Raw genomic sequence first — 25,545 nt, 5'->3', positions numbered from 1 at the left:
GTGTATATCAGGACTTAAAATTTTTGGTTTGTAAGACCAAATTATGTATTTTGCCGGTTTTATAAATTCAGATCTTTGTTTTTCTTGCCTATATGTACAAGGTGTGTTCCAAAGTAAACAGGACTTTAAAAAAAAAGCAAAACAAATCGTTTTATCGGCAAAATCAATTACTTTTATTCAAAAAAGTCTCCTTCTTCTTTAATACAGTTTTTTGCACGGTCCAAAAGCATGTCGATCGAGTGTTTTAGCTCGTTGCCCGGTATGGCCGCCAGTATGCCGTAGCAAGCCTTTTGAATGGCATCCACGGCTGCAAAACGCTTTCCTTTCATAATAAACGAAATGTCATGAAATTTTTAATGGAAGTCGATAAAGGATAGCAGATTCTAACGCACTAGTCGACATATATATGGCGCCACTAAAGTTTACTTTGTTACTTTTTTACTGTTTACTTTGGAATGTACCTTGTATAACAGGGCTTATCATTTTTTAATTGTAAGGCCAAATTATGTAGGTATATTGTCTGTTTGATTCTCAAACAGGACTTGTTATTTTTGGTTTGTATGACCAAATTATGTTCAATGCTGCTTCTCAAACAGGACTTTTAGTTTTTATATTGCGTGCAGATTTTTACATGACAAGACTTATTTTGGCTGAGCTCTTTATTAATTCCCGAAGGTCCAATGATTAAACTCAATAAAGGTGATTAATAAAAACTGCGGAAATATACACCTGTCTTATTGTTTTTTTTTCTTTAAATTTACCTGTATTTTCAACAGGGATTTTTTATGCCTGTTTTGTAAAAACACGTCTTTGTTTTTGTTGCCTATACTTTTGGACTTTTTATTTGTGGTATGTATAACCAACCAAATTATGTGCATTGCCTGTTTGTTTCTCAAACAGGACTTTTTTTTTTTGGTTTGTATGACCAAGTTAGGTGCACTGCCTGTTTGCTTCTCAAACAGGAGTTTTTATTTTCATATTGCAGCATTTTTTTTAATCACAAGGCTTATTTCGGCTGAACTCTTCATTAATGCTCGAAGGACCAATGTTTAAACTCAATGAAGATGATCAATTCTAACTGCGCGAATATACACTCGTGTTATTGTTTTGTTGTGTTTAAATTAGCCTGTATTTTTAACAGGGCTTTTTTATTCCTGTGTAAAGTACATGACATTTGTTTTTTCCCCGTTTTATAAATACAGGTCTTTGTTTTTGTTGCCTGTATGTATATCAGGACTTAAAATTTTTGATTTGTAAAACCAAATTATGTATATTTCCTGTTTGTTTCTCAAACAGGACTTTTAATTTTTGGTTTGTATGACCAAATTATGTACAATGTCTGCTTGCTTCTCAAACAGGACCTTTTATTTTCATATTGCATGCATTTTTTTTAATGACAAGGCTTATTTTGGCTGAGTTAATTTTTAATTCTCGAAGGACCAATGTTTAAACTCAATGAAGATGATCAAATAAATCTACGGGAATATACTCCCGGCTTTTTTTTTGTTTTGTTTAAATTGGCCTGTATTTTTAACAGGGCTTTTTTATTCCTGTGTAAAGTACATGACATTTGTTTTTTCCCGTTTTATAAATACATATGCTTTTTTATGCCTGTTTTATATATACCGATCTTTGTTTTTGTTGCCTGTGTGTATATCAGGACTTAAAATTTTTGGTTTGTAAGACCAAATTATGTATTTTGCCGGTTTTATAAATTCAGATCTTTGTTTTTCTTGCCTATATGTACAAGGTGTGTTCCAAAGTAAACAGGACTTTAAAAAAAAAACAAAACAAATCGTTTTATCGGCAAAATCAATTACTTTTATTCAAAAAAGTCTCCTTCTTCTTTAATACAGTTTTTTGCACGGTCCAAAAGCATGTCGATCGAGTGTTTTAGCTCGTTGCCCGGTATGGCCGCCAGTATGCCGGTGCAAGCCTTTTGAATGGCCTCCACGGCTGCATAACGCTTTTCTTTCATAATAAACGAAATGTAATTAAATTTTTAATGGAAGTCGATAAAGGATAGCAGATTCTAACGCACTAGTCGACATATAGATGGCGCCACTAGAGTTTACTTTGTTACTTTTTTACTGTTTACTTTGGAATGTACCTTGTATAACAGGGCTTATCAATTTTTAATTGTAAGGCCAAATTATGTAGGTATATTGTCTGTTTGATTCTCAAACAGGACTTGTTATTTTTGGTTTGTATGACCAAATTATGTTCAATGCTGCTTCTCAAACAGGACTTTTAATTTTTATATTGCGTGCAGATTTTTCCATGACAAGACTTATTTTGGCTGAGCTCTTTATTAATTCCCGAAGGTCCAATGATTAAACTCAATAAAGGTGATTAATAAAAACTGCGGAAATATACACCTGTCTTATTGTTTTTTTTTCTTTAAATTTACCTGTATTTTCAACAGGGATTTTTTATGCCTGTTTTGTAAAAGCACGTCTTTGTTTTTGTTGCCTATACTTTTGGACTTTTTATTTGTGGTATGTATAACCAACCAAATTATGTGCATTGCCTGTTTGTTTCTCAAACAGGACTTTTTTTTTTGTTTTGATTAAATTTGCCTGTATTTTTAACAGGGCTTTTTTATTCCTGTGTAAAGTACATGACATTTGTTTTTTCCCGTTTTATAAATACATATGCTTTTTTATGCCTGTTTTGTATATACCGATCTTTGTTTTTGTTGCCTGTGTGTATATCAGGACTTAAAATTTTTGGTTTGTAAGACCAAATTATGTATTTTGCCGGTTTTATAAATTCAGATCTTTGTTTTTCTTGCCTATATGTACAAGGTGTGTTCCAAAGTAAACAGGACTTTAAAAAAAAAGCAAAACAAATCGTTTTATCGGCAAAATCAATTACTTTTATTCAAAAAAGTCTCCTTCTTCTTTAATACAGTTTTTTGCACGGTCCAAAAGCATGTCGATCGAGTGTTTTAGCTCGTTGCCCGGTATGGCCGCCAGTATGCCGGTGCAAGCCTTTTGAATGGCATCCACGGCTGCAAAACGCTTTCCTTTCATAATAAACGAAATGTAATTAAATTTTTAATGGAAGTCGATAAAGGATAGCAGATTCTAACGCACTAGTCGACATATAGATGGCGCCACTAGAGTTTACTTTGTTACTTTTTTACTGTTTACTTTGGAATGTACTTTGTATAACAGGGCTTATCATTTTTTAATTGTAAGGCCAAATTATGTAGGTATATTGTCTGTTTGATTCTCAAACAGGACTTGTTATTTTTGGTTTGTATGACCAAATTATGTTCAATGCTGCTTCTCAAACAGGACTTTTAATTTTTATATTGCGTGCAGATTTTTCCATGACAAGACTTATTTTGGCTGAGCTCTTTATTAATTCCCGAAGGTCCAATCATTAAACTCAATAAAGATGACTAATAAAAACTGCGGAAATATACACCTGTCTTATTGTTTTTTTTTCTTTAAATTTACCTGTATTTTCAACAGGGATTTTTTATGCCTGTTTTGTAAAAACACGTCTTTGGTTTTGTTGCCTATACTTTTGGACTTTTTATTTGTGGTATGTATAACCAACCAAATTATGTGCATTGCCTGTTTTTTTCTCAAACAGGACTTGTTTTTTTTTGGTTTGTATGACCAAGTTAGGTGCACTGCCTGTTTGCTTCTCAAACAGGAGTTTTTATTTTCATATTGCAGCATTTTTTTTAATCACAAGGCTTATTTCGGCTGAACTCTTCATTAATGCTCGAAGGCCCAATGTTTAAACTCAATGAAGATGATCAATTCTAACTGCGCGAATATACACTCGTCTTATTGTTTTGTTGTGTTTAAATTAGCCTGTATTTTTAACAGGGCTTTTTTATTCCTGTGTAAAGTACATGACATTTGTTTTTCCCCGTTTTATAAATACAGGTCTTTGTTTTTGTTGCCTGTATGTATATCAGGACTTAAAATTTTTGATTTGTAAGACCAAATTATGTATATTTCCTGTTTGTTTCTCAAACAGGACTTTTAATTTTTGGTTTGTATGACCAAATTATGTACAATGTCTGCTTGCTTCTCAAACAGGACTTTTTATTTTCATATTGCATGCATTTTTTTTAATGACAAGGTTTATTTTGGCTGAGTTAATTTTTAATTCTCGAAGGACCAATGTTTAAACTCAATGAAGATGATCAAATAAATCTACGGGAATATACTCCCGGCTTTTTGTTTTGTTTTGTTTAAATTTGCCTGTATTTTTAACAGGGCTTTTTTATTCCTGTGTAAAGTACATGACATTTGTTTTTTCCCGTTTTATAAATACATATGCTTTTTTATGCCTGTTTTATATATACCGATCTTTGTTTTTGTTGCCTGTGTGTATATCAGGACTTAAAATTTTTGGTTTGTAAGACCAAATTATGTATTTTGCCGGTTTTATAAATTCAGGTCTTTGTTTTTCTTGCCTATATGTACAAGGTGTGTTCCAAAGTAAACAGGACTTTAAAAAAAAAGCAAAACAAATCGTTTATCGGCAAAATCAATTACTTTTATTCAAAACAGCCTCCTTCTTCTTTAATACAGTTTTTTGCACGGTCCAAAAGCATGTCGATCGAGTGTTTTAGCTCGTTGCCCGGTATGGCCGCCAGTATGCCGGTGCAAGCCTTTTGAATGGCCTCCACGGCTGCATAACGCTTTTCTTTCATAATAAACGAAATGTAATTAAATTTTTAATGGAAGTCGATAAAGGATAGCAGATTCTAACGCACTAGTCGACATATAGATGGCGCCACTAGAGTTTACTTTGTTACTTTTTTCCTGCTTACTTTGGAACGTACCTTGTATAACAGGGCTTATCATTTTTTAATTGTTAGGCCAAATTATGTAGGTATATTGCCTATTTGCTTTTAAAACAGGACTTTTTATTTTTGGTTTGTATGACCAAATTATGTATTTTGCCTGTTTGCTTCTCAAATAAAAATTAAAATTGCCCGCATTTTTTTTAATGACAAGGCTTATTTTGGCTGAGCTCTTTATTGATGCCCGAAGGACCAATAATTAAACTCAATAAAGATGATCAATTAAAACTGCGGGTATATACACCTGTCTTATTTTATTTTGTTCTTTAAATTTGTCTGTATTTTTAACAGGGCTTTTCTATGCCTGTGAATTACAGGAAATTTCTTTTTATCGTTTTATAAATACAGGTATTTGTTTTTGTTGCCTATATGTATATCAGGACTTAAAATTTTTGGTTTGTATGACCAAATTATGTGCAATGGCCGTTTTTTTTCATGACAAGGCTTATTTTTGCTGAGCTCATTTTTAATACTCGAAGGACCAATGTTTAAACTCAATGAAGATGATCAAATAAATCTACGGGAATATACACCCGTCTTATTGTTCTCTTTTGTTTAAATTTGCCTGTATTTTTAACAGGACTTTTTTATGCTTGTTTTATAAATACCGATCTTTGTTGCCTGTATGTATATCAGGACATAAAATTTTTGATTTGTAAGACCAAATTATGAGCAATGTCGGGTTGCTTCTGACACAGGACTTTTTATTTTCATATTGCATGCATTTTTTTAATGACAAGGCTTATTTTAACTGAGCCCTTTATTATTGCTCAAAGGACCAATGTTTAAACTCAATTAAGATGATATGATCAGTTATAACTGCGCGTATATACACCCGCCTTATTGTTTTGTTTAAATTTGGTAGTATTTTTAACAGGGCATTTTTATGCCTGTGTAAATTACAGGAAATTTTTTTTCCCGTTTTATAAATACAGGTATTTGTTTTTGTTGCCTATTTGTACAATATATCAGGACTTAAAATTTTTCATTTGTAAGACCAAATTATGTATATTGCCTGTTTGCTTCTCAAACAGGACTTTTTATTTTCATACTGCATGCATTTTTTTGAATGACAAGGCTTACTTTAACTGAGCTCTTTAGCAATACTCAAAGGACCAATGTTTAAACTCAATGGATGTGATCAATTAAAACTGCGCGAAAATACTCCCGTCTTATTGTTTTTTTGTTTAAAATTGCCTGTATTTTTACAGGGCTTTTTTATGCCTGTGTAAATTACAGGAAATTTGTTTGTTCCCGTTTTATATTTACAGGTCTTTGTTTTTGTTGCCTATATTTACAATATTTCAGGACATAAAATTTTTCATTTGTAAAACCAAATTATGTATATTGCCTGTTTGATTCTCAAACAGGACTTTTTCTTTTTGGTTTGTATGACCAAATTATGTGCAATGGTTGTTTGCTTCTTAAACAGGACCTTTTATTTTCATATTGCATGCCTTTTTTTTGATGAGAAGGCTTATTTTGGCTGAGCTCATTTTTAATACTCAAAGGACTAATGTTTAAACTCAATGAAGATGGTCAATTAAATCTATGCAGCCGTCTTATTGTTTTGTTTTGTTTAAATTTGCCTGTATTTTTAACAGAGCTTTTTTATGCCTGTTTTATATATACCGATCTTTGTTTTTGTTGCCTGTGTATCATATCAGGACTAAAAGTTTTTGGTTTGTAAGACCAAATTATGTATATTGCCTGTTTTATAAATTCAGCTCTTTGTTTTTCTTGCCTATATGTACAAGGTGTGTTCCAAAGTATACAGGACTTTAAAAAAAAAAGCAGAACAAATCGTGTTATCGGCAAAATCAATTAATTTTATTCAAAGTAGTCTCCTTTTGCTTTAATACAGCTGTTTGCACGGTCCAAAAGCATGTCGAACGAGTGTTTTAGCTCGTTGCCCGGTATGGCCGCCAGTATGCCGGTGCAAGCCTTTTAAATGGCATCCACGGCTGCATAACGCTTTCCTTTCATAATAAACGAAATGTCATGAAATTTTTAATGGAAGTCGATAAAGGATAGCAGATTCTAACGCACTAGTCGACATATAGATGGCGCCACTAGAGTTTACTTTGCTACTTTTTTACTGTTTACTTTGGAACGTACCTTGTATAACAGGGCTTATCATTTTTTAATTGTAAGGCCAAATTATGTAGGTATATTGTCTGTTTGATTCTCAAACAGGACTTATTATTTTTCGTTTGTATGACTAAATTATGTTCAATGCTGCTGCTCAAACAGGACTTTTAATTTTTATATTGCGTGCAGATTTTTACATGACAAGACTTATTTTGGCTGAGCTCTTTATTAATTCCCGAAGGTCCAATGATTAAACTCAATAGAGATGATTAATAAAAACTGCGGAAATATACACCTGTCTTATTGTTTTTTTTTCTTTAAATTTACCTGTATCTTCAACAGGGATTTTTTATGCCTGTTTTGTAAAAACACGTCTTTGTTTTTGTTGCCTATACTTTTGGATTTTTTATTTGTGGTATGTATAACCAACCAAATTATGTGCATTGCCTGTTTGTTTCTCAAACAGGACTTGTTTTTTTGGTTTGTATGACCAAGTTAGGTGCACTGCCTGTTTGCTTCTCAAACAGGAGTTTTTATTTTCATATTGCAGCATTTTTTTTAATCACAAGGCTTATTTCGGCTGAACTCTTCATTAATGCTCGAAGGACCAATGCTTAAACTCAATGAAGATGATCAATTCTAACTGCGCGAATATACACTCGTCTTATCGTTTTGTTGTGTTTAAATTAGCCTGTATTTTTAACAGGGCTTTTTTATTCCTGTGTAAACTACATGACATTTGTTTTTTCCCCGTTTTATAAATACAGGTCTTTGTTTTTGTTGCCTGTATGTATATCAGGACTTAAAATTTTTGATTTGTAAGACCAAATTATGTATATTTCCTGTTTGTTTCTCAAACAGGACTTTTAATTTTTGGTTTGTATGACCAAATTATGTACAATGTCTGCTTGCTTCTCAAACAGGACTTTTTATTTTCATAGTGCATGCATTTTTTTTAATGACAAGGCTTATTTTGGCTGAGTTAATTTTTAATTCTCGAAGGACCAATGTTTAAACTCAATGAAGATGATCAAATAAATCTACGGGAATATACTCCCGTCTTTTTGTTTTGTTTTGTTTAAATGTGCCAGTATTTTTAACAGGGCTTTTTTATTCCTGTGTAAAGTACATGACATTTGTTTTTTCCCGTTTTATAAATACAGGTATTTTTTTTTGTTGCCTATATGTACAATATTTCAGGACATAAAATTTTTCATTTGTAAGACCAAATTATGTATATTGCGTGTTTGCTTCTCAAACAGGACTTTTTCTTTTTGGTTTGTATGACCAAATTATGTGCAATGGTTGTTTGCTTCTCAAACAGGACTTTTTATTTTTATATTGCATGCATTTTTTTTAATGAGAAGGCTTATTTTGGCTGAGGTCATTTTTAATACTCAAAGGACCAATGTTTAAACTCAATGAAGACGATCAATTAAATCTGCGCGAATACGCAGCCGTCTTATTGTTTTGTTTTGTTTAAATTTGACTGTATTTTTAACAGGGCTTATTTATGCCTGTTTTATATATACCGATCTTTGTTTTTGTAGCCTGTGTGTATATCAGGACTTAAAATTTTTGCTTTGTAAACCAAATTATGTATATTGCCTGTTCCATAAATTCAGGTCTTTGTTTTTCTTGCCTATGCGTACAAGGTGTGTTCCAAAGTAAACAGGACTTTAAAAACAAGCAGAACAAATCGTTTTATCGGCAAAATTAATTAATTTTATTCAAAATAGTCTCCTTCTTAACGCTTTCCTTTCATAATAAACGAAATGTCATGAAATTTTTAATGGAAGTCGATAAAGGATAGCAGATTCTAACGCACTAGTCGACATATAGATGGCGCCACTAGAGTTTACTTTGTTACTTTTTTACTGTTTAAATTTTTGGTTTGTAAGGCAAAATTATGTACATTGCCCGTTTACTTCTCAAGCAGGACTTTTTTTTTTGGTTTGTACGACCAAATTATGTGCAATGGCCGTTTTTTTTCATGACAAGGCTTATTTTTGCTGAGCTCTTTATTGATGCCCGAAGGACCAATGATTAAACTCAATTAAGATGAACAATTAAAACTGCGGGGATATACACCTGTCTTATTTTATTTTGTTCTTTAAATTTGTCTGTATTTTTAACAGGACTTTTTAATGCCTGTTTTATAAATACCGATCTCTGTTTTTGTTGCCTGTATGTATATCAGGACTTAAAATTTTTGATTTGTAAGACCAAATTATGTATATTGCCTGTTTGCTTCTTAAACAAGACTTTTTATTTTTATATTGCCTGCTTTTTTTTTAATGACAAGGCTTATTTTGGCTGAGCTCTTTATTGATGCCCGAAGGACCAATGATTAAACTCAATAAAGATGAACAATTAAAACTGCGGGGATATACACCTGTCTTATTTTATTTTGTTCTTTAAATTTGTCTGTATTTTTAACAGGGCTTTTCTATGCCTGTAAATTACAGGAAATTTGTTTTTTCCCGTTTTATAAATATAGGTATTTGTTTTTGTTGCCTATATGTATATCAGGACTTAAAATTTTTGGTTTGTAAGACCAAATTATGTACATTGCCCGTTTACTTCTCAAACAGGACTTTTCTTTTTGGTTGGTATGACCAAATTATGTGCAATGGCCGTTTTTTTTCATGACAAGGCTTATTTTTGCTGAGCTCATTTTTAATACTCAAAGGACCAATGTTTAAACTCAATTAAGATGATATGATCAGTTATAACTGCGCGTATATACACCCGCCTTATTGTTTTGTTTAAATTTGGTAGTATTTTTAACAGGGCATTTTTATGCCTGTGTAAATTACAGGAAATTTTTTTTCCCGTTTTATAAATACAGGTATTTGTTTTTGTTGCCTATTTGTACAATATATCAGGACTTAAAATTTTTCATTTGTAAGACCAAATTATGTATATTGTTTGTTTGCTTCTCAAACAGGACTTTTTATTTTCATACTGCATGCATTTTTTTGAATGACAAGGCTTACTTTAACTGAGCTCTTTAGCAATACTCAAAGGACCAATGTTTAAACTCAATGGATGTGATCAATTAAAACTGCGCGAAAATACTCCCGTCTTATTGTTTTTTTGTTTAAAATTGCCTGTATTTTTACAGGGCTTTTTTATGCCTGTGTAAATTACAGGAAATTTGTTTGTTCCCGTTTTATATTTACAGGTCTTTGTTTTTGTTGCCTATATTTACAATATTTCAGGACATAAACCAAATTATGTATATATCTTTGTTCTTTGTTGCCTGTTGATCTTTGTTTTTTGTTGCCTGTATGTATATCAGGACTTAAAATTTTTGATTTGTAAGACCAAATAATGTATATTGCCTGTTTGCTTCTTAAACAAGACTTTTTATTTTTATATTGCCTGCTTTTTTTTTAATGACAAGGCTTATTTTGGCTGAGCTCTTTATTGATGCCCGAAGGACCAATGATTAAACTCAATAAAGATGAACAATTAAAACTGCGGGGATATATACCTGTCTTATTTTATTGTGTTCTTTAAATTTGTCTGTATTTTTAACAGGGCTTTTCTATGCCTGTAAATTACAGGAAATTTGTTTTTTCCCGTTTTATAAATACAGGTATTTGTTTTTGTTGCCTAGATGTATATCAGGACTTAAAATTTTTGGTTTGTAAGACCAAATTATGTACATTGCCCGTTTACTTCTCAAACAGGACTTTTCTTTTTGGTTGGTATGACCAAATTATGTGCAATGGCCGTTTTTTTTCATGACAAGGCTTACTTTAACTGAGCTCTTTAGCAATACTTTACAGGGCTTTTTTATGCCTGTGTAAATTACAGGAAATTTGTTTTTTCCCGTTTTATATATACAGGTCTTTGTTTTTGTTGCCTATATTTACAATATTTCAGGACATAAAATTTTTCATTTTTAAGACCAAATTATGTATATTGCCTGTTTGCTTCTCAAACAGGACTTTTTCTTTTTGGTTTGTATGACCAAATTATGTGCAATGGTTGTTTGCTTCTTAAACAGGACTTTTTATTTTCATATTGCATGCCTTTTTTTTGATGAGAAGGCTTATTTTGACTGAGCTCATTTTTAATACTCAAAGGACCAATGTTTAAACTCAATGAAGATGATCAATTAAATCTGCGCGAATATACTCCCGGCTTTTTGTTTTGTTTTGTTTAAATTTGCCTGTATTTTTAACAGGGCTTTTTTATGCCTGTTTTATATACACCGATCTTTGTTTTTTGTTGCCTGTGTATCATATCAGGACTAAAAGTTTTTGGTTTGTAAGACCAAATTATGTATATTGCCTGTTTTATAAATTCAGGTCTTTGTTTTTCTTGCCTATATGTACAAGGTGTGTTCCAAAGTATACAGGATTTAAAAAAAAAAGCAGAACAAATCGTGTTATCGACAAAATCAATTAATTTTATTCAAAGTAGCCTCCTTCTGCTTTAATACAGCTTTTTGCACGATCCAAAAGCATGTCGATCGAGTGTTTTAGCTCGTTGCCCGGTATGGCCGCCAGTATGCCGGTGCAAGCCTTTTGAATGGCCTCCACGGCTGCATAACGCTTTCCTTTCATAATAATCGAAATGTCATGAAATTTTTAATGGAAGTCGATAAAGACTTTTTATTTTCATATTGCAGCAGTTTTTTTAATCACAAGGCTTATTTTGGCTGAACTCTTTATTAATGCTCAAAGGACCAATGTTTAAACTCAATTAAGATGATATGATCAGTTAAAACTGCGGGAATATTCACCCGTCTTATTGTTTTTTGTTTGGTTTAAATTTGCCTGTACTTTTAACAGGGCTTTTTTATGCCTGTTTTATAAATACAGGTCTTTGTTTTTGTTGCTTATATGTATATGAGGACTTAAAATTTTTTATTTGTAAGACCAAATTATGTATATTGCCTGTTTGCTTCTCAAACAGGACATTTAATTTTCATATTGCAATCAATATTTGTTTAATGACAAGGCTTATCTGAACTGAGTTCTTTATTAATACTCAAAGGCCTAAGATTTAAGCCCCGTGAAGACGATCAAATAAAACTGCGCGAATATACACCCGTCTTATTGTTTTGTTTTGTTTAAATTTGCCTATACTTTTAACAGGGCTTTTTTGTGCCTTTTGTATAAAAAAAAGGTCTTTGTTTTTGTTGACTATACTTTTGGACTTTTTATTTTTGGTATGCATAACAAACCAAATTAAGTGCACTGCCTGTTTGCTTCTCAAACAGGACTTTTTATTTTCATATTGCATGCAATTTTTTTTTAATCACAAGGCTTATTTTGGCTTAAATCTTCATTAATGCTCGACGGAACAGTGATTAAACTCAATAAAGGTGATCAATTAAAACAGCGGGAGTATACACACGTCTAATGGTTAGTTTTTGTTTAAATTTGCCTGTATTTTTAATAGAGCTTTTTTATATTTGTTTTATAAATGCAGGTCTTTGTTATTGTTGCCTATATATATATCAGGGCTTATCATTTTTGGTTTGTAAGACCAAATTATGTACATTGCCTGTTTGCTTCTCGAACAGGACTTTTTATTTTTGGTTTGTATGACCAAATTATGTGCAATGCCTGTTTGCTTCTCAAGCAGGACTTTTTATTTTCATATTGCATGCACTTTTTTAAATGTCAAGGCTTGTTTTCATTAATGCCCGAAGGACCAATGATTAAACTCAATAAAGATGATCAAGATGATCAATTAAAACTGCCGGAATATACACCTGTCTTACTGTTTTTTGTTTCTTTTTTAAATTTGCCTGTACTTTTAACAGGATTTATTATTTTTGTTTGTAAGAACAAATTATGTATATTGCCTGTTTTCTTCTCAAACAGGACTTTTTATTTCCATATTGCAAGCTTTTTTTAATGACAAGGTTTATCTTATCAATCCACAAAGAAATCTCAAACGAGTATACCATTTGACTTTGCGTGAGTATAAGATGTTCGGTTACATCCGAACTGAGCCCTTCCTTACTTGTTTTTTTTTTTTTTTTAAATATGCCTGTGTTTTAAACAGGGCCTTTTTATGCCTGTGTAACTTATTGGACTTTTTTTTTTGCATCATTTATAAATACAGCTTTTTGTTTTTGTTGCCTATATGTATATCAGAACTTAAAATTTTTGGTTTGTAAGACCAAAATATGTGTATTGTCTGCTTCTCAAACAGGACTTTTTATTTTTATATTGCCTGTGATTTCTTTAATGACAAGGCTTATTTTGGCTGAACTCTCTATTAGTGCTCGAAGGACCAATGAGTAAACTCAATAACGTTTCTAAATGTCTTACCGCTAAGGTGAGGAAAAAGACTTTATTGAGCTGAGAAAAGTTTCATTCTTTTATACTATTTACAAATCTTACTCATCTAATAAAATGTATATGTATGTGTGTATGCTTGCATGTATACCACATGTGGTTGTTTTAAAGTATACAACTCATTACATGTGTGTATGTATGACCATATGTATGTAGAACATTGGTTGGCTGCATGGCATAGGGTGGTTTTTAAGTGCATATGTGCATATATATAAATGTATGCGTGTTGCATATAACTGCATATATAATAAGTTTATATGTTTGTTTATGTATGTATGAATGTTAAATATTGTATATTTGATTATACATATTTAAGATTAGTGGACTGTATTCGTTCTGAAATGTTTCTTATTTTAAATCAATGCATACGTTTATTTATATGCATTGTATGCATGCGTATTGCAATATAAATGCATATAATTTTATGTTTGAGTATAAAACCTATTTTTGTCAGAACAATGAAAAATTTCATTAAATACAAAGAACATATATTGTAATTAAATGATACTCATACACCAGCGAGCCATTGTGTTTTTTTCTACTAATGAGCACCTACATTAGGATAAGAACTTTAAAAATTAAATTTTCTATGCAATAGCACCTGCTCTTCAAAACACGGTTATGTAAGAGCAATAAAACTACAAATATTTAGGGAATTTGATTTGTATTTCCAAATTTGAATATCAAGCTATGACCAGATCGGTTGACTCTCGTCTTGGAAAGAGAAGTATTACTGCTCTATAAAGCCCACCTACACACTAATAAATTTTTCCATCATTCGGAAAATATTGAAGGACTTCGTTACATAAGGAAATGGCTGGTATTTAAATTTAGACTACTCGCCAATATATCTTATTCTAAATGACCGTTTAAAATAAGAAATTTTTTTTTAGAGAAACTAGCTAAAGCATTTAGTCTATTCGCGTTCCATGGTACCTTACCGCAGCTAGAAGCTTCGCAATGTGAAATAGAAATGCAACAAACAAGTTGTAAATTTCATCAAAACTACATTAAAACAATAAAAACTCCTGGTTTCGACTGCATAATTGCTGAAGCTTACATTGGCATAACGTCAAAACTTTCAGGCAGCAATGTTTTATCAAAGCTACTTGAAACTGTCATCATCGGAAGACTAAAAAACTTAGTTAAAGAAAAGGTTCTCATACCAATTTATCAATTTAAATTTGTTCTAAACACTCTACAATCGATCACTGATCTACTTGCTTAATAGTATGTAACTTTAAATGAGACGAAGTTTACAGTAACAAAAGACCCCCTTATATATTCAAAATGAAGTAGATATCCCCTTATATATTCAAAATGAAGTAATCCCGTACTCCACCAAGGGAAAAATTTGGTATGATGCTGGATGCAAAGTTGCAGAGCTAAACCTAAAATTTAACAAAGAAGCTAGCTTATCGGGAAGAAAACACCGTTCACAACACTATATTTTTGAGTTAATACATCACAATTTTTTCAACACTGGGTCAATTTTCATATAATACCATACAGATGATTAGACTAATTTTTTTCATATTGTATAAAAAGACAATCCTGCGCAGAATACGACAGAAAATTTACCATTTATTTCAACAATAGCAAAAAAACTACAAAAACATAGTACTCTTTAGTTGATAAGTTGATATTGCACAAGCGAGGCAAACGAGACAATTAACAAAAAAGTAGACCTAACGATGATTTTCTATTTAAGTAAGATTCTAATGACAATGAAATTTTTTGGGTAGGTGTATACATAAGTGCATTACGAATTAATATATGGAAAAAATTATTTTCGAAAAGCTTTTAGTCGATGATGTGATGAAATTCGGTATTATAGATATCAACTTAACCCGTCAAAAAAAAACTACTACAAAGCAGGTGGAGTAGAACAGTACTGCGTTTAATTAAGAAAAATATTAATAGAAAATGGAAAATGAGTGTTAAAACTCAATACAGTTCTTTAATATCTTACCGCTGGTGCAGGACAGAAAAGACTTGTATTCGAATAGAAATATTTTGAATCTGATTTTATTATGGTTCTTCTTTTCCTTTTCTACAATTTTCAATTCTTACTTATCTAATTAAATTTATTTGTATATAGTGAAGTTCCGATACCAGTACATCGAAGTAAATACTCGAGTACTCCAAGTATTTTTTGTCTTCAATACGTGTGCACAAGTAATTGGTGGGTATCGAGTACATTGTACAAGTATTTACTCATAACAAAGTTAATGAAACTCCGATATAAAATATCCGCACAAAAATAAGCATGGCAACGCCAAATAAATTACGTTGCTCCTCTTTTCTTATTCTCTTTTTGCAGCCAATTCTATGAAAAATATGTACATATGTATGGTAACATAATTTCTCATATCTTCCCTCATTTGTTTTTTCAAGCTTACGGTTCCATAAATATGTATTTCACAACTTCGTTTCTTTTGTAAGAAACTTTCGATAGAGTGCAAAAAAAACGGGATTTTAAGAAAAGTGCTCCCATATTAAAAATTTGGGAAGATTTCGAAAAAATTAACAATAAGGATGCTATATGCATTCATTGCAAAATTTTGATAAAGTTTTGCGATAATACTTCAAACTTGCATAATCATGCAAAGCGCCTTAACATTAGCTTGGAAAATTTAAATACAAGTAAATCAAGCGGAAATACGTAGGTTCTTCCAGATCATATTATATTTCATTATTGCTTAATATGTTATTTAATTGTTTCATAGCCCGAGCCAAAAAACTGTAAAGCCATAATTTCCTCTATATGTGTATTGTTTATTACTATTTTTTATACTCTCGCAACCTGTTCCTACAGAGTATAATAGTTTTGTTCACCTAACAGTTGTTTGTATCACCTAAGACTAATCGAGTTAGATATAGGGTTATATATATATAAATGATATATATATAAATGATTATATATATAAATTGAAATCCGGGTGACTGTCTGTCCGTCCGTCCGTCCGCCCTTCCGTGCAAGCTCCAACTTGAGTAAAAATTGAGATATCTTTATGACACTTGGTAGACATGTTTCTTGGTACCGTGAGACGGTTGGTATTGCAGATGGGCGTAATCGGACCACTGCCACGCCCACAAAACGCCATTAATCAAAAACAAATAAATTCCCATAACTAAGCTCCACAATAAGATACAAGACTGTTATTTGGTACACAGGATCACATTAAGGTTCTTTTTTTTTAAGTGAGCGAGGTCCCGCCCCTAATCCGTTTAATGTGTATATCTCATAAGCCGCTAATTCTATAATAACAAAATTCACTGGAAGCAAATGTTTTTAGAACCTTTACCCACAGTGTGAAAATAGTTGAAATCGGGTGGCAACTCCGCCCACTCCCCATATACCGGTACTGTTAAAAACTACTAAAAACGCGATAAATCAAGCACTAAACACGCCAGAGACATTAAATTTTATCTCTGGGATGGTATGAGATGACTTTATAGGAACCGCGTTCAAAATTAGTAGTGGTCGTGACACCGCCCACTTTTAGGTGAAAACCCATATCTTGGGATCTGCTTAACCGATTTCAACCCAGATTCGAGCACACGTGTAACTTAGTACGTTATATTAAAAATTAATTAAAAAAGAAAGTGTGCGTTGGTTTTAGTGCTAGAAGAATAAATGTGTAACTGTGTTGAAACTTCTGGTGAAAGTGGTAATTTTGTGCGATACGAAATTTTCAAGTGCATACATTTATAAGCAACTGTCTAATTTATTTTTAGAATCAATATATGTACCATAACATTTGTATACATCTATTTATGTATCTTTGAATATATGCATGCTCTTAACCCTATAAGAAACTGCTGATGAATTCACCAATACACTTACATTTGTTATGTCAGTAGTATTGTTAAAAAGAGACCCTTATGATTTATATTGCTTACTATAGCTTGACACATGTAAGAATGAAATAGCTGCATTCCTTAGTACTGTCACCACTGACAATCAAATGAACAATAAAACGACCGTCAATGTTTATGATTTTTCCAAAAGCAAATTATGTATAAGTCGAAAAGAGACAGCAACCAGCTGCATAGTAGCTGTTATTCCGTGCGATAAACCAGAGTGTTTCGTGATTCTGTGCAAAAACTATTTTGGTGTTATAGTCCAGTCATTATAGTAAGTTCACCTCGGAATTCGAGGTACCCAGCTGTAAGTCTGTAAATACTTGTATATTGACACCCTAAAAGTTGTCTCAAAACCTACATATGGTAGGGTGTACGCAACAATTAAATTTCAAGGTCAAAGGTCACAAAAATCGGTTTTTTGCGCTTTTTTTGTAAATATCTCATTTCCTATGGGTTTTTTGCTATTGGTATTTATTATCAATATTGTAGAATATAAAATTCTCTACAAATTTTTTTTAAAAAAATTTTTCATACGGTGAACCGTTTTCGAGATAGAGGGTGGAGAGCGCGCGGTCACGGCATCACTTCAGGTCAACTGGTGCCTCCGGTCAAAAACGCGCCATATATAGTTGATGAACTATCGATAAATCAATGATTATAAATATTTGTCAATTTTTATTAACTATTATATTATATTTTATCATTTTTTCCTAACCTATCCACTTTTTATTCAGTATTAATTTATTTAACAACACTTACCTGCCCATGAAATTGCAGAATTGTTAATGAAAATATAGCAATTATATTTGAATTTAAACCTTATTAATATTAATAACTTCTTACATGATAAAAAAAAATAAAAAAAATTTATTAAAAAATATCATTCAATACATTTATTTTTATTAAAAGTAAAAAAAAATGGAATAAAGGGTACAAAAACTACAATTTATAATTTTAATCATCTTCTTCCTCTTCATCGTCGTCTTCCGGCTGCTGGTAAATTTCAAACTGGTCTTCATTATCGTCTTCAACGACATTTGTTTCAAGTTCTTCCATGATTTCGGGGTCAAAAGTTCCATCTTCGTTAATGTCGCTCTGATATGGTAGAGCATTGAGACAAGCTTGCCCATTACATTAGCCACAAGCTAAAGAGCATTGCAAGCCCGCTTTCCTGCATCCTAATCTTACATTATCATGTAAGAAGTTATTGATATTAATAAGGTTTAAATTCAAATGTAATTGCTATATTTTCATTAACAATTCTGCAATTTCATGGGCAGGTAAGTGTTGTTAAATAAATTAATACTGAATAAAAAGTGGATAGGTTAGGAAAAAATGATAAAATATAATATAATAGTTAATAAAAATTGACAAATATTTATAATCATTGATTTATCGATAGTTCATCAACTATATATGGCGCGTTTTTGACCGGAGGCACCAGTTGACCTGAAGTGATGCCGTGACCGCGCGCTCTCCGCCCTCTATCTCGAAAACGGTTCACCGTATGAAAAATTTTTTTAAAAAGAATTTGTAGAGAATTTTACAAGTATTTACAGACTTACAGCTGGGTATCTCGAATTTCGAGATTCTTAAAGATAAATATATTATATAACGAAGTAGCTTTCAAATATAATATATGTAATTTATTATTAAGTTTTAAATAAAATTATATTTTTAGTTAATTATCATTTTTATTTAGGCATTTTTAAATTCCGAAATAGCCATGATCTGGAGAAACATGTACAGCAGAGCTTTTGAGGGGAGCACGCATGGAATCAAGTGAAAATTTCTTTTCTTTATTTAATATTTAGTTATATATTTGTTGCACTCCTTTTTTATATTTATGTACTCGTATGTTATTATAACTAATTTTAATTACAAATTTGAATTTATTAAAGAAAAACAAGAAAAAACGTTAACATCGGTTGCACCGAAGCTATAATACCCTTCACAAATACAAAGGCCCCTTACATGAACTTGATTCCGAACGTTCAATTTGTATGGCAGCTATATATTATAGTGATCTGATCTGACCAATTTCTGCGGAGAATAATTTGTTTCCTTAAGCAAGAACTCGTGTCTAATTTCGTGAAGATACCTCGTCAACTAAAAAAAGTTTCCATGCAAGCACTTTACTCCGATCGTTCAGTTAATATGGTAGCTACATGTCATAGTCATCCGATCTATACAATTTCTTTGGCGATTAGATAATTGCCTTAAATCAGTGTTTTTTAATCTTTTTGATTTCGCGACCCCTTTACAGGTTGAAATATTCTGGCGACCCCCTTGTGTCATAGTAAGTCAAAGAAATAATTTAATTTTAATTAAAAGACTACATACGTTAGGTAATAATTTTTTCCTATTTGGGCAAATTTATCTATTATTCGCGCGGGTCATACTGCATCGGCGACGGCGACGTTGCCACACCGCACGACATGATTGTCGTTGCCGTAACAGCAAGCGTCCCGCGCGCGCCACCCGCAATGTTGTTTGTTTTTGTTTCAACTTTTATCACTTAGTTAAGCGTAGTCGCCCATGAGTTCATAAAAATATAAAATGGATAAATTTCTCAAAGGATCGCAGCCTTCAACATCTGGTACGAGTATCAATAGCGGTGGTGGTGAATCGAATCCGAAAAAAAATAGGCATTATGATGACAGTTATTTGAAATACGGGTTCATAGTCGTAAATAATAAACATCAATGTGTAATTTGCGGCGATGTTTTATCACGTGAGAGTATAAAACCGTCAAAGCGTATGCGGCATCTCACAACCAAGTATCAAAAAGAAGCTGATAAGCCGTTGGATTTCTTTGAACGAAAGTTGAAAGCTCTTAGTCAGCAGCAAAATATTATACTATAATTCAGGTAAGTAAGAAAATAATGAAAAAGCGTGGGGTGCACTATAAATCAGCTCTTAAAAAGCGCCCCAACCTTTTTTCACAATAATACTATTTTTATACTCTCGCAACATGTTGCTACAGAGTATAACAGTTTTGTTCACCTAACGATTGTTTGTATCACCTAAAACTAATCGAGTTAGATACAGGGTTATATATATATAAATGATCAGGATGACTGTCTGTCCGTCTGTCCGTCCGTACAAGCTGTAACTTGGGTAAAAATTGAGATATCTTTATGAAACTTGGTAGACATGTTTCTTGGTACCTTGAGACGGTTGGTATTGCAGATGGGCGTAATCGGACCACTGCCACGCCCACAAAACGCCATTCATCAAAAACAAATAAATTGCCATAACTAAGCTCCGCAATAAGATACAAGACTGTTATTTGTTACACAGGATCACATTAGGAAGGGGCATCTGCAGTTAAAGTATTTTTAAAAAATGGGCGTGGTCCCGCCTCTAATAGGTTTAATGTGCATATCTCCTAAACCGCTAATGCTATTATAACAAAATTCACTGGAAGCAAATGTTTTTAGCACTTCTATTGACGGTGTGAAAATAGTTGAAATCGGGTGGCAACTCCGCCCAGTCAAAAACTACTAAAAGCGTGATAAATCAAGCACTTAACACGCCAGAGACATTAAATTTTATCTCTGGGATGGTATGAGATGACTTTATAGGAACCGCGTTCAAAATTAGGCAGTGGGCGTGGCACAGACCACTTTTAGGTGAAAACCCATATCTTGGGATGTGCTTAACCGATTTAAACCAAATTCGGTGCATGACGTTCTTTTCATATTTCTATGTTATAGTGCGAAAATGGACGAAATCGGACTACCACCATGCCTATTTCCCATATAACACCATTTTCAATTCCATCTGATTCTTTCACTTTCGACTATGCATATCAAGCAACAATGATTATATCTGGGTAAAACTGTGCCTGAATAATACGTTTAAAGTATGCCACCTTGTGACCAAAAATTGTCTAAATCGAACCAAAACTGTTCAAGCCCCTGAGTACTAAATATGTGGTCCCCAGTGCCTATAGTTGACCTTCTACCGAAAATATCAGCCAATCGACAAAGAAATCTCAAATGAGTATACCATTTGACTTTGCGAGAATATAAAATGTTTGGTTACATCCGAACTTAGCCCTTCCTTACTTGTTTTATACTATATTTTTACTGTTGGAGTTTATTTCTTTGTTATTTGTATACAACTTATGATTATACTTAATTTCGGTGTGCAAAGGTTCCGCGTCCTTAATTTTTATTGACTGTTCACTTGTATATTGTTTGGTTTATTTTCAGGCATCCAGTGTCAACGAGTCAACGTTATTAGCTAGCTACAAAGTCGCATATCGAGTTGCTAAAGCAGGGAAACCACATACAATTGCCGAAAATCTTATTTTGCTAGCGGCACTCGATATGGTTGAAATTATGGTCAGTAAGCAGGAGGCAAACAAATTAAAAAAAATACCACTTTCTGACAATACTATTTCACGCAGAATAAACGATATGGCCAAGGATATTCAAGAACAAGTAGTCGAAAAATTAAAGAATAGCCAACATTTTGCCTTGCAGTTCGATGGATCTACAGATGTTTCCGACTGTGCACAGTTTGTAGTATTTGTGCGCTTTGAAGCAGATGACAGTATTACGGAAGAAATCTTATTTTGCAAAGCACTTCCTGCAAACACTGCTGGCCAGTGTTTGTACGATATGTTTTTAGAAAGCACTTGCGACTACGATATTGATTGGAAAAAATGTATCGCTATTTGTAGCGATGGCGCTAAAGCTATGACTGGCAAAAATAGCGGACTCATGCAAAATTAAAATCGATAATACCAAAAATATCCTGGACACACTGTTTTCTTCATTGACAGGCTCTTGCTGCTAAGGTAATACCTTCTGATTTAAATGACGTGCTCAAGGAGGTAATAAAAATTGTGAATTCTATCAAAGGTAAAGCTTTGCAAACCCGGCTATTCAGAATCGTTTGTGAAGATATGGGCTCGCTTCATCAAAATCTCCTTTATCACACAGAGATCAGGTGGCTATCAAAAGGAAAGGTATTGACAAGAGTTCTGGAACTGAGAGCTGAATTGTTAATGTTCTTACAAGATGCAAAATCAGAATATGCTTACCGTTTTTCTGACCCTATTTGGCTCTTGAAATTAGCATTTTTGGCAGATCTTTTTAGCCACCTAAACAATTTGAACAAGAACCTTCAAGGAAGAGAAGAAAAGATTTTAACAGCTAAAGATAAAGTAAAAGCATTTCACGCAAAACTTCGTTTGTGGTCGACCTCTCTGCAAAACAAAATGTTTGAGTCTTTTCCGTGGGCTCAGAAGATTGTTGAAGATAATGCATCAGACCAAAGTTTTGCAGTATCGGCTCATATTCCTTGCATGATACAAAGCTTGCATAATTTACAAGATAAACTTTTGACATACTTTCCAGACTTGCACTCTGAAGCTGACAATGGGTGTAGATGGATTTTAAGCCCTTTTTTGGACAAATCAATAAATCTGGCTGATGTCAACACAAAAATGAAAGAATGTCTTCTAGAATTAGCTACTGATGGCATGCTTAAAATGGAATTTTATTTGCAAATTGTCGACGTATTTTGGATGAAAAGAAAACACGAATATCCAGAGCTGGCAAGGGAAGCTCTTAAATTATTAGTGCCATTCGCCACTTCATACTGACATTTTCTTCAATGGTAGACATTTAAACTAAAAAGAGAAATAGACTGCAATTAGAAAATGATTAAATTATTAATGTTTCAAAAATAACACCACAATTTGATAAATTAATGAAAAATAAACAAGCATATCTTTCTCATTAAAATTGTGTTTTTGTTGTGTAAGAACCTCGACTTTTTCTTTCAGCTGGCGACCCCCCGAGTAAGGCTTTGCGACCCCCTTAGGGGTCGCGACCCACAGATTGAAAAACACTGCCTTAAATAATAATCCATGCCGAATTTCGGAAGTCAAATGAAAAAGTTTTCCATGCAAGCACTTGATTCCGATTGTTCAGTTTGTATGGCAGCTATATGCTATCGTCATCCGATCTTTACAATTTCTTCGGAGATTGCATTAATGCTTTAAATAATGATACGTGCCAAATTTCGTAAAGATTTCTCGTCAAATGAAAGAGTTTTCCATACAAGCACTTCATTCCGATTGTTCAGTTTATATGATCTGAATAATTTCATCGGAGATTAAATTTTTGCCTTAAGCAAGAACTCGTGTCTAATTTCGTGAAGATACCTCGACAAATGAAAGAGTTTCCCATACAAACACTTGATTCCGATTGTTCAGTTTGTATCGCAGCTATATGCTATAGTGGTCCGATATCGGTCATTCCGACAAATGAGAAGCTCCTGTTTGAGAAAAGGACAGGTGCATTTTGCATTTCAGATCGATAGCTTAAAAACTGAGGGACTAGTTTGTATATATACAGACAGACGCACAGACGGACAGACAGACAGACGTACATGGCTAAATCAACTCAGTTCATCATACTAATCATTTATATATATATTTTATAGGGTCTCCGACGTTTCCTTCTGGGTGTTACAAACTTCGTGGCAAACTTAATATACCCTGTTCAGGGTATAAAAATTCTATTATATACTGCGCAAAAAAGTTTTTCACTTGTGAAAGATTTAGTGAGCAGTGTAGATATATAGTGAATCAATTCCGAATATCCATATGTTAAAGGGAGGTGCAAAATCACACACGTTTGTTTACATCAGTTTTTGCACAAGGCTCTTAGGAAAATGATAAAAACTTTGTTCTGCGTGCTGACAAAATTTTTTCAGCTGTGACTGTCATATTGCCGGTCAGATGACTGTCATTGTTCTTGTAGGTAGTAGTATTCTAAGTAAATATATTATATTTGTATTGAATGCATGCATATAAATTTATGTTTGTTTATGTCTATAGTCTTGTAATGTCTCAGCATGATCAATGATAAGCAGGTTTTAAGATATTTGAACGATAAGTAAAAAAACTATTTTATTTTTAATTTTAAACTATTTTGATCTGTTATTTTGAATAAATACATAGAGAGGTGAGATATTTGTTGAGCCTCTGGAGAAAAAGCTGGACGAGACAAACTACACTTTGGCAACAATTTGCTAAAAATAAAATTAAGGGACCGTGGGAAGGGTTTCGAATATAAAGAGTCGGTATAATCGGCTATTCCTAGGAATATACTTTTTGAGTAAAATTACATTTTTGACAATAAATTACGTTTTTCTCCTCTTTAGTCCTTTGTGCCTTTTCCACTGCACATAAATACGGTGTTCAAAATATCGAAAACTTCCTTAACAATCCTAGATATATAGATGCGAACCAATCAGATATCCAATTTTCGACTTCAGCGTAGGAGTCGAGTGCTGCTCAACCAATGCGTGAATGCCCATCGATTAAACAATGTACTCTACAGCTCCCAGCCGAGTACTTAGATTGCATCATGAACCGATTTTGCATTATGTGCTGGTGTATTGTCGTGTAACAAAATTACTTTGCCGTGTCTTCTGACCCATTCTGGTCGTTTTTCGATCAATACATAGTTCAAATAGATCATTTGTTGTCTGTAGCGATTAGTATTAACAGTTTCATCTGGTTTTAGAAGGTCATGATATACCACACCCTTCTGATCCCACCAAACACAAAGCGTTCTCCCTTTAGGATTCTTAAAATAAATAAAGTTTTCATGTTTCAAGTTTTTCATTTTACAAGTGTTTTTTTCATTAAATTTATGTGGCACCTATTTTCCACCCTTTTGTCTTCATTTCTCACATAAAAATCATTATCTCTGAACTGTTGAAACCACCTTGTTTTGTTTGTTCCTGATAGAACGTGATCACCATATGCCTCGACAAGCATTCGATTTGAATATGCAGCACTTTTCTTCAAATGGAAACAAAAATTTAATGCTTTCCTTAAATCATCACTTTTCGGTACAAAATTTCATCACAATGCAAAAATATGATGTTGTTTGTTCAATGACTGTAAGGTTATTGAATACGTTTGACAAATCATTTGTCATGCTCACCAAGCAGAAACAAAATTAAGCCTCGTTCACAACAAATGTTCGCTATCACATTTGTATCTAAGTGCTCACTTTATACCGGTGAACCTGCAGCAGAGAAACTGAGAGTTTGTGGTAACTTTACTTCATCGCATTTAGTAAAAAAAAATAATTCCACATTCAAACGAAAATAACTCATAAATCTGCAACAAATATAAATGTAAATAGTTTCTATGTGTTCTATGTTTATGTTAAGCGCGAATTTTTAATCTTAATAAATGTTGGGTGTTTAAGTTTGAATAAATCTATACACAATTTACGTAGGAGCACACACCAGTGATCCAACACTAACACTCGATTCAATATAAAATAAACGCAAGTGGCTTGGTAAATCAATAATTTTAGTTTATTCCGCATTTACTGACAATATATTTCAGACAAACGAAATTAAATATATAATATA

The 25,545-nt window shown here is 32.7% G+C and overlaps 1 long non-coding RNA gene across 1 annotated transcript in view; it reads left to right on the top strand.

The window, feature by feature from the left end:
• Positions 1-23,001, top strand: part of LOC118680111 (uncharacterized) — a 78,918-nt gene extending 55,917 nt beyond the window's left edge. The window contains exons 2-3 of the long non-coding RNA XR_011395250.1: positions 19,706-19,997; positions 21,348-23,001. This is a non-coding gene — a long non-coding RNA (uncharacterized lncRNA). The remainder of the gene's footprint in view (positions 1-19,705; positions 19,998-21,347) is intronic.
• The last annotated feature ends 2,544 nt before the right edge of the window (positions 23,002-25,545 follow it).

This window comes from Bactrocera oleae, chromosome 3, assembly GCF_042242935.1.
Source record: "Bactrocera oleae isolate idBacOlea1 chromosome 3, idBacOlea1, whole genome shotgun sequence".
Taxonomy (NCBI): Eukaryota; Metazoa; Arthropoda; class Insecta; order Diptera; family Tephritidae; genus Bactrocera; species Bactrocera oleae.
This window is presented reverse-complemented; position numbering and strand designations above follow the sequence as displayed.